A 10,029-nucleotide genomic window follows, 5' to 3' on the forward strand; every position below is an offset into this window, starting at 1 on the left:
GGGGCGTGATTTTAAAGTAATTTGTGGAAATTATAGGGGGATGTCAGAGGAAGCTGGCAGTGCCAGGCGTAGTGGTACATACAGATACAATAGGAAGACTTGAGACTCTGAGATGTGCAAATGGATGAAAGAAATATGGAGCGCTATGTAGGAGGGAAGAGCTTGACTGATCTTAGTGTAGGTTAAATGGTGAGCACAACATCATGCACTGTAGGGCCTGTACTGTGCTTTTGTACGTTCTGTGAAGTCCCTGGTGTCTCCATTTCAACATCAGTCCATCTAATGACTGCAATAAGCTCTTCGAAGGCTGTGTGGGGAGCCGGACAGCATTGGGCCCCTGGTTTTTAGGGCATCTGAATTGGTTAATTGTTGCTTAATAAGAGTCATTAATTGTTTAGAGGTCCTTATGTTTTTCTCAAGTGTAATTTGGTCTCCTGCTGCTTTCTGTTTAAGCTTGTTAAGTTTATTTTGATAGGTGTGGCAATTCTGTATTACTTGTATTATTTAAGTGGACACCCAATTAGTGCTAATCCTGGGTCCTAGTTTTGAGAATGTTACTTTTCACAGTGTTGCTTGGCCAAGTCACCAGTGTTCTTTTGGAATTGTTATGAGTAAACTCTCATCAATCACCATCTCTACATCAGAGTCTGTCCTCCACACTAGGGTTCTGATATTACCAAGCACACACCGTGACTGGTGGTGACCTTGTTAAATGGTGTAAACAGTTCTCATTTCTGATGATGATGATGATGATGATGATGATAACGTCGACTCAGGCCTGACAGGCTAGTGTCGAGCATTTTCATGCCTTACGAGGCATAGATCAGAAGAATGCGTGGGGCGCCACTCTTCGCACAGACATTTTTCAATATTTTTCTTTATTTTACGAGTGTTGCGAGCTCAATTCTCAACCAGGCACGGATGGAAAGCGTACTCAGGAATGGCCCGACTGGATTTGAACCTGAGAACCTCTGTTCCAGAGTCGAGCGCTGATGTCACTGCACCACCAGCCGACTTAATTTCTTCTGGGGCATTAATGCACACAATAACAAGTTGCACAACCTTTCACCCCAGTACATAAACACAATATTTTCCTAAGGTTAAGCGCAAGAGATTCTGCAGATGCTGGAAACCCAGAGTAACACAAACAAAATGCTGGAGGATCTCAATAGGTCAAGCAGCATCTGCGGAGAGAAATAAACAGTTAACGTTTAGGGCCAAGACCCTTCATCATGATATAAGGTCTGGCATTCTTAAAGTATTCAGCAGAAATTTGAAGCAGTAGATTTTACATATTTATACATCGCACTACCTCAGTGTAGCAGTCAATGTACACTCAGTGGCCACTTTATTAGGTACGCCTTACACCTGCTTGTTAATGCAAATGTCTAATCAGCAAAACATGTGGCAGCAACTCAATGTATAAAAGGATGCAGACATGGTCAAGAGGTCCATTTGTTGATCAGACTAAACATCAGAATGAGGAGGATATGTAATATGTACTATGGGTGTGGAATGATTGTTGGTGCCAGATGGGGTGGTTTGAGTATCTCAACAACTGCTGATCTGGGATTTTCACACATCACACTCTCCAGAGTTTACAGTGAATGATGTGAAAAACAAAAAAAAAAATTCAGTGAGTGATATCTCTCTAAGCAAAAAAGGTCATGTAAATGAGAGAGGTCAGAGGAGAATGACCAGACTGGTTCAAGCTGACAGGAAGGTGACAGTAACTCAAATAACCACAAGTTACAACAGAGGTGTGCAGAAGAGCATCTCTGAATGCACAACACATTGAACCTTGAAGTGGATGGGTTACAGCAGCAGAAGACCATGAACATACACTCAGTGGCCACTCGATCAGTGACAGGATGTGCCAAAGACCCCAAACACTCTCCTCTCTTCTCCTTCTCATCGGGCAGAAGTTACAAAAGCCTGAAAGCATGTAACACCAAGTTCAAGGACGGCTGCCATCTCGTTCTTATTAGACTATTGAACAGTCTGCTAGAGAGATTAAATTAATTCTTGACATTGCAATCTAACTGGTTGTGGACCTTGCACCATATTGTTCTGTCCACACTGCTCATTCTGTGTAACACTTTATTCTGCATTCTGCTATTGTTTTATTTTGTACTACATCGATGCACTGTTGTAATGAAAAGATCTGTATCAATGGCATGCAAAACAAGTTTTTCACTGCGTCTGGATACTCGAGACAATAATAAGCCCATTCAATTCAAATTCAAGGGCTACCATGTAACCACCGAGTAAGGGTAGCCTCATCTGTTATTCACATCAAGCTCATATCAAAGTCTCATAAATAGAGCTCATTTAAAACCTCACCACTCACTTGCATTTCAATACACAGTAGAGTAAAGAATCAGGATTTTCAATAGTCTCCCAGTCCCTTCGAGCTAGTTAAACCTGGAAGACTGCTTGTTATCATTCAGATCACTCAATTTCACCTTGATTACTCTTGAAACCACTGAAGCAATAGTAGAAACATGTTTTCAAATTAAAAGAAATTGTGTGAATCAATAGGCTTCAAGTTCAAGTTGAAGTTTATTGTTATTCAATTGTATACATGTATACTGCTGAATGAAACAATGTTCCTTGGTCAAGATCGACCATGGATACTGTAACCTAGCTGTTTACATGATGTTCAAGCTGGTACACAAGCCAAGGTAGTATTATACAGAGGGAAAACTTTTCTCCATGTCGCAGGCTCCCTCTCTCCACACATTTGATGAATCTGAAGGAACAACAGATACAGTTTGACATCAAAGTTTGACATCAGGAGTTGCCAGTCAGAGTTGACCTCAACTGTCTTAGGGACCCCAGTTCCAGACTTTTCCTCAGGGTTTACTCCTGAAGCTTCCCCCATGAGTGGGTATAGCCGCGAGGTTTGAGATCAGAGTTTTCCTTTTCCTAGATGAGCTGCCAATAATGGCTGACTAGCCTTATCTGGCCGAAGTGACTAGCTTTAAGGCACCAGTAACCTGCCTTTGCCCCTTCTCCTGTCAGTAGAAAATGTTCCACTGGACTTAGTAGCTAAGTTACACATGAAGACCAGGAGTTGGATTTGGTTGTCAGAGGCAATTTGAGACACACGCCATTGGGAGCATTTAATAGGTAGTGGGAGCTTATCTGCACTACCTCCCATGGCTACAACAACCTTAAGGAAAGCAACTCATACACATAACACATAAAGTAATATTAGCATGAATAAATTAAAGGCTAATAAAATGTATTCCAAAAGACTGACATTTAGCATAAGCTGCATTTGCGACACAAGTTAAAAAATAAACAGAGTTACGCTACTGGCGTTTCATGTGTGGGGAGACCTGGGAGGTGGCAGGGAGCTCAGTATCTCACGGCCGGAGGGAAGAAGCTGTCTCCCATCCTAATCATTCTTGTCCTAATGCTAACATACCTCCTTCCTGACGTAGGGGGTCAAAGAGATTGTGGGGTGGCTTTCACCCCAAATGGATAAAAATTTGAGACGGAGACTTTGAAAAGGACAAGTGGTGTGTAGCAGATTAAAGAGTAGGCAGGCTGTGTAAAACACACAAAATTCTGGAGGAACTCAGCAGGTAGCATCCATGGAAAGGAATGAAGAGTCAATGCTTTGGGCCGAGACACTTCATCAGAACTGGGAAGTTCTTCCTCTTCAGCCCTTTGTACTTTTTCCCCATGACCGCGTTGGTTTCAAAGGGATTCTAAAGACGTAGTAGTTAGGGTTGGTAAGTGTGGAATTCTATATTGGCACCAGAAGCACAGCAACACTTGTGGGCTGCCCCCAGCCATCTCGCTCTGAGTTGGTCATTGACACGAATGACACATTTCATTGTGTTCTGATATTTCGATGCACTTGTCAAGTAAAGTTAATCCCTTTAAAAATCTTCATACACTAACACATTTCTACAGCTGCATGGTGGAGAGTATCCTGTGGTATGGCAATTCTAACACATCGTAATGCGAAAGGCTGCAGACGGTAGTGGACACGGCCCAGTTCATTACAGGCACAGCCCTCCCGCTACCGTCAGCATTTAGAAGAGACTGGCTAAAGAAGCAGGTATTCTACCCTCCAGGTCATGCCCTCTTCTCACTGCTACATTCAGGCAGGAGGTACAGAAGCCTGAAGTCTCACTCCACCAGCCTTAGGAACAGCTACTCTCCAACAAACATCAGGTTCTTGAATCGACCAGCAGAACCATTACCCTATCTCAACAACGGAACGCTATGGACCACCGATTGCACTACGCTGGACGTGTCTCGGATTGTATCTTCTTTGCACCTTGGCCTTACTTTTACACAACCTTTTCTTTCTTTTTTCACTGTATGATACTACTCCATGCATAATTTATATTCTGTATGCTGACTGTACCTGAGTGCATTTGATACTCTGGCAAACAGAGTTGTTAGGATGGGAAACTGCTTCATTCTCCTGGCCGAGAGTCTACGAAACTCCCTGCCACCACTCGGGTCTCATCACGTATGAAGTGCCAGTAGTGTTATACTGTTTACTTTTTACCATGCACTTTATGATTTAAGTTATTTCTGATAATATTACATTGGATGTTTATGTGTGAGTTATTCTCCTCAACTTCCGCCATCTTCAAAGGGATCCCACCGTTCTCTCCACTCCCTCTGTGATTCCCTTGTCCAATCATTCCTCCCCACTTATCCCTGCAAGCGACCAGAATGCTACACCTGCCCATTCATATCCTCCCTCGCCTCCATTCAGGGCCCCAGACAGTCTTTCCAGGTGAGGCAACAATTCACCTGCAAATCCTCTGGGGTTGTCTATTGAGTTCAGTGCTCCAAGTGTGGCCTCCTGTATATCGGAGAGACCCACCCTATACCGGGGGACTGCTTTGTTAAGCATCACCGCCCATCCGCCAAAAGAAGAACTTAGTAGTGGCCAAACATTTTAATTCTGATTCATGTTCCTGTCCCAACATGTCATAGAACATAGAACAGTACAGCATAGGAACAGGCCATTCGACTGACAATGTTGTGCTGAACTAGTTAAAAAGCAAATCAAAAACACCCAAACACTAATCCCTCCTACCAACACAAAGTCAATATCCCTCCATCTTTCTTACATCCACGTACCTATCCAAACGTTTCTGAAAAGCCTCTAGTGTATTTGCCTCTACCACCATACCAGGCAGCGCATTCCAGGCATCTACCACTCTCTGAGTGAAAAACTTACCCCTCACATCTCCCCTCTCACCTTCAATGCATGCCCTCTGGTACTAGACATCTCAATCCGGGGAAACAGATACTCCTTTTCTACTCTATCTCTGCCTCTCATAAGCTTATAAACCTCTATCAGATCTCCCCTTAGCCTCCAATGCTCCAAAGAAAAGAACCCAAGTTTACCTAGCCTCCTGTGATAGCACATGCACTCTAAACCAGGCAGCATCCTGGTAAACCTCTTCTTCACCCTCTCTAAAGAGTCAACATCCTTCCTATAGTGGGGCAAACAGAACTGTATGCAATACTCCAGATGTGGCCTCACCAGAGTTTTAAAAATTCAGTCCATGGCCTTCCCTTGTGCCAAGATGAGGACACCTCAGGGTGGAGGAGCCGCACCTTATATTCCATCTGGATAGCCTCCAGCCTCAAAGGATCAAAGGTTCATGTTATTATCAAAGTATGTGTGCAGAATACAACTCTGAGATTTGTCTTCTCTAGATAGCCACAGAGTATAGAAAACCATAGAAATAATTGAATGAAAGACATCAATCCTTCCCCAGAAAAGTAAAAAGGAACAAAAGCTCACAAACCCCAACTCCCCTAACCTTTCCCTCGCATAAAAACTAACAGATCCACCCACATGGAGAAACAGCAAGAACATCAAACCCCAATCTCCAACCTAACAATCAGCGACAAGAAGGAATGGGCAAGAACAGAGAAAAATATAGAACTGAAAGAGGCCAGTATGAATTGCAATCCAATCCAAAAATCTCAGAATTTCGATAATGTCTCTGAGATCGTCAGGACCCAGCTGCCCTTCTGAAGGAAGTGACTCGAAACAGTGGCTACTCTGAAGGGAGCAAATCGAACCCAGCAGCCTCTTTGAGAACCTTTGCCTTGATGATTCAATCTCCCTCAATGTTTTAATCAGCAGGAAATGCAGCCCATCATGGCCCCTCATCCCATCTGTGAGCTTCTCCTTGTGGTAGCTCGTGCTCACGTTTCTCTCTTGGAGTTTTCTCAGGGATAGCAGAGTGCTAGCTCACTCAATCTATAGGAAAATATACACATGCGCACTCTCCCATTTTTCTTCCTAGCCACTACTATGGGGGACGCATAGGGGCTCCGGGACTCCACAATAATCCCTGCGTCCTTTAACTGCCGCAAGTGCTGCCACACATCTTCCACATCTGCTGGGGCCAACCGCCACGACCTTTCTCTAAATGGGGTGTCATTAGTCACCCAGATGGTGTGACGAGTGCTCTTGGAACAACCCACATCAAGCTCACTCTGAGAAAAGACATCCCCTAGTTTCAGCATCTTCTCCACCTGCCTTCTCTTATACTCCCGCGGTACAGGGGAGTCCTCAAAATTAAAGGCCTCCTCGGTCAACCGCCCCCTGTTCTCCAATAGTTTTCCTCCAGTGGGCCTCACGGGGGCGCTGGACATCACCGTCACTGGGAACAAGTGCGCGAGGGGCATCCCGCGCTTAAAGGTGATCTCCTGCTCCGTTTTGTTCCTTACGATCACCCCCATCCAGCATGCCTGTACAACTGAGGGCCTCTGCAATTCAGGTCTCACCAGCACCACAGCCGGGAACCAGGACTCCCCTTCTAGGTCTTCCGGGGCGTCTACTAACAGGGCCTCGCCCGCCGGTACTCCGAGGAATCTGGGGGTCCCCATCACTCGTGCCACCTCCCCTGGCTGTATCACTTTAGGCCTCGCCTGAGTGCACCACACCATCCCTCGTTTGAACTCAGGATCCAGCCCCTGGGGGGCACCTACTTCCTCGAACGCCGCTTGAAACACTGGGTGTACCGAGAGGGTCTCCAGAAAGTTCTCCCTCACTTTCTCCTTACAGGCTCCCAGGAGCTGTCGTATGAGAGGGGAGTTAGTCCCCACCAAAAGGGCAGTGCCACCTGTTTCCACTGGGTGTGGACAAACCAACACCAGCGTCTCAAGGGCTTCTGACACTCCCACATTGCCCTCCGAGAATTCCAACCTCACTGACAGGTACCCATCCTATGGGTAATCACCGTCACTTATGCCCCAAATCTCCAGTGCATTAAACGGGGTTACTGGCAAAAGCTTTAGATATTTGTTGTAGAACGACCGGTACAGTAAGGTAACCTGCGATCCTGTGTCAAAGATGGCTTTTACAAAGATTCCCTCTATCCGTAGGGACACTCTGGAACGGGGTCCCACCAGTCCATCCGGAATAAGGGCATGGGCTTTCGGGGGTCCCATGGCTGCTTTCTGGGAACATGTTCCTCCTGAGACTCCAGTCCATTCCATCACTGAGCCTCTCCTAAGTTTCCCGACACCTCTCCCTTCTTAGTGGCCCGCGGGCTTTCCCTCCGCGGGGTGCCTTGTCTCTCACAATCCCTCCGAAAGTGACCCTGTTCCCCACAGCTGTAGCACACCCCCGGCCACTCACATTCTTGCTGGAAATGCCCCTGTTTCCCACAGTTATAGCACACGCTGCCCGCCGCCCCTCTCCTCCCGGGACGCCCCCCCCCCACTCTCAGCCCACGGTGCGGGCTGTCCCCCGAAGGCGGTACTCTCCCTGTCCTTCCCCTCAAGCGGGGGTCCCTTCCCCCCGGGACCCCTTGGGTTTCTCGGTTCTCAACCCTGCTACCACCTCCTGAACCGCTGAGGACTGTCCCCAGTGGCCCAAGCCCCTTTTCCAGTCCAAAGCGCTCTCCTCCTCTCACACCTCTCTAATCAGCTGCCTGAATAACGGAGGGGGGCTCCTTTTATAGGACTGCCGGAGACTCCAAGCCATCTTGTCCTCCTCCAGGGAACCACTAAATATCTGACTCATCCTCAACCTCGCCACTTCGTCCACCTTCACTACTCCTCAGCACCGCAACCCAGTAAGCATTCTCTCCAGCCAAAAAATGTATTCTGAGAGCTCTTCCCCTCTCCCCTGCCCCATGTAGTGAAACTCCACTGAAAGTTCCCAGGGATCTCCTGACGTTCCAAACGCTCCCTCCAAGGCTTCCAGATACTCCGCCAGGGAAGCAGAGGGCCGTTCCGCCCTCAGCTCCCGGACTACACTGGCCGCCCCTCCCCTCAAACTTTCCACCAATCGCTGTCTCTTTTCCTCATCCGAACCTGGCCACGCCTCTAACAACTTGGACGTAGTTTCCATCCATGTGTCATAGTCATCCTCCCCTTCCAGGGTAGGCGTGGTTCCTGAGAAAGAACTATAGACTGTAAGTCACGGGGTCCAACAGATTCAAAAACAAAATTAAGATAAAAAGAATAAGTAAAAGACATAGAAAAGCTGAAATGATAGAAGGGTCTCGGCCCGAAATGTTGACTGTACATTTTTCCAAAGATGCTGCCTGACCTGCTGAGTTCCTCCAGCATTCTGTGTGTGTTGCTTGGATTTCCAGCATCTGCAGATTTTCCCTTGTTTGTGATTTGACTATCTGGAAGATGTCATCTGAGGAATCACTGTTCTCTGGCTCCATCTTGACCGGATTGTAACATCCTAATGGCAGGAATATTGATTTCCCCTCCCTGTAAAAAAAAATTCTCTTCCCTCTGCCTTCTTCTATTCCCCACTCTGACCTCTTACCCCCTTCTCACCTGACTATCACTTTCCCCTGGATCCCTTCCTCCTTCCCTTTCTCCTACGGTCCACTCTCCTGTTCTATTAGATTCCTCCATCTCCAGCCCTTTACCTTTCCCATCTCCCTGGCTTCACCTATCAGCTTCTAGCTCTCCTCCTTCCCCTCCTCCTACCTTGTCATTCTGGTGTCTTCCCGCTTCCTTTCCAGTCCTGGAGAAGGGTCTTGGCCTGAAAGTTCATTTCTATAGATGCTGCCTGACGTGCCAAGACCCCCCAGCATTTTGTGTGTTGCTCTGCATTTCCAGCATCTGCAGAATTTCTCATATCATATGTACTGCATAGTGCACCTTGGTCTGGAGGAATGTTGTCTCATCTGGCGGTATATATCTGTATGGGTGAAAGACAATAAACTTGAACTTCAACTTCAACTCTCACAAGTTTCTCATTGTACCAGACACTCAGTGTACTTGTGCATATGACAACAATTTTGACTTGACTTCACACTTACCAAGATTTGAACTCATTAACCCTTCGACCTATCCACCCCTCACTTCAGCCCCACTCTGAAACTTAAAACTTACCTTCTCTCTTTCCCGGTTCTGACAAAAGGTCTCAGACCTGAATCACTCATTGTTTCAATTTTCACAGAGGCTGCCCGGTCTGCTGGGTATTTCCTGCACTTCCTCCTTTTTAACCATCATCTCGGAGCACCAACTGTAAGATGTAAGAAGTCTGGAATGCGTGGGTTTCTTCTGGGTGCTCTGGTTTTCTCCCACATTCCAAAGCTGTGCGGGTTAGTAGGTTAATTGGTGACGTGTATTTGGGCAGTGCAGATCATTCTGCTGGAAGAGCCTGTTCATGTGCTGTATTGCAAAATAAAATAAATATTTGCTCAGCTTCAGAAATGTATTCATTGCAGATTTGAAGTCTGTGTGTGATTAGCTTTTATTTTGTTTGTTAATAGCAGTGTTTACCATGGGATTAATAAAGAAATAGGTGTTTCAGCATCTGAAGCATGTTACATTGACAAAAGGTCCTGCTATACATCCTTTTCATGTCATACTTCAGTTTCAACTTCCAGAAATAAACTGAAGAAAACTTTCCCTTACCACAAGAGATGTCATTGATACCATGGAAACCATGTGCCAACACTCACGTTTGGTTGCTAATAGAAGCAATTGTACTGAGAGAAACATTTTAAATTCTCGTCCAGGTTTTTTACCTATGGGAAAAGTAGCCCTCGG

The 10,029-nt window shown here is 46.2% G+C and overlaps 1 long non-coding RNA gene across 1 annotated transcript; it reads right to left on the bottom strand.

Annotated features, from left to right (window-relative positions):
* Positions 1-2,554: 2,554 nt before the first annotated feature.
* LOC134354339 (uncharacterized) lies at positions 2,555-9,605 on the bottom strand. The gene is made up of 3 exons (XR_010019775.1): positions 9,367-9,605; positions 8,959-9,172; positions 2,555-2,752 (listed from the first exon to the last, which is right to left on the bottom strand). It is a non-coding gene; the product is annotated as an uncharacterized LOC134354339 (long non-coding RNA).
* Between the last annotated feature and the right edge of the window lie 424 nt (positions 9,606-10,029).

Source organism: Mobula hypostoma, chromosome 11 (assembly GCF_963921235.1).
Source record: "Mobula hypostoma chromosome 11, sMobHyp1.1, whole genome shotgun sequence".
NCBI classification, from domain to species: domain Eukaryota; kingdom Metazoa; phylum Chordata; class Chondrichthyes; order Myliobatiformes; family Myliobatidae; genus Mobula; species Mobula hypostoma.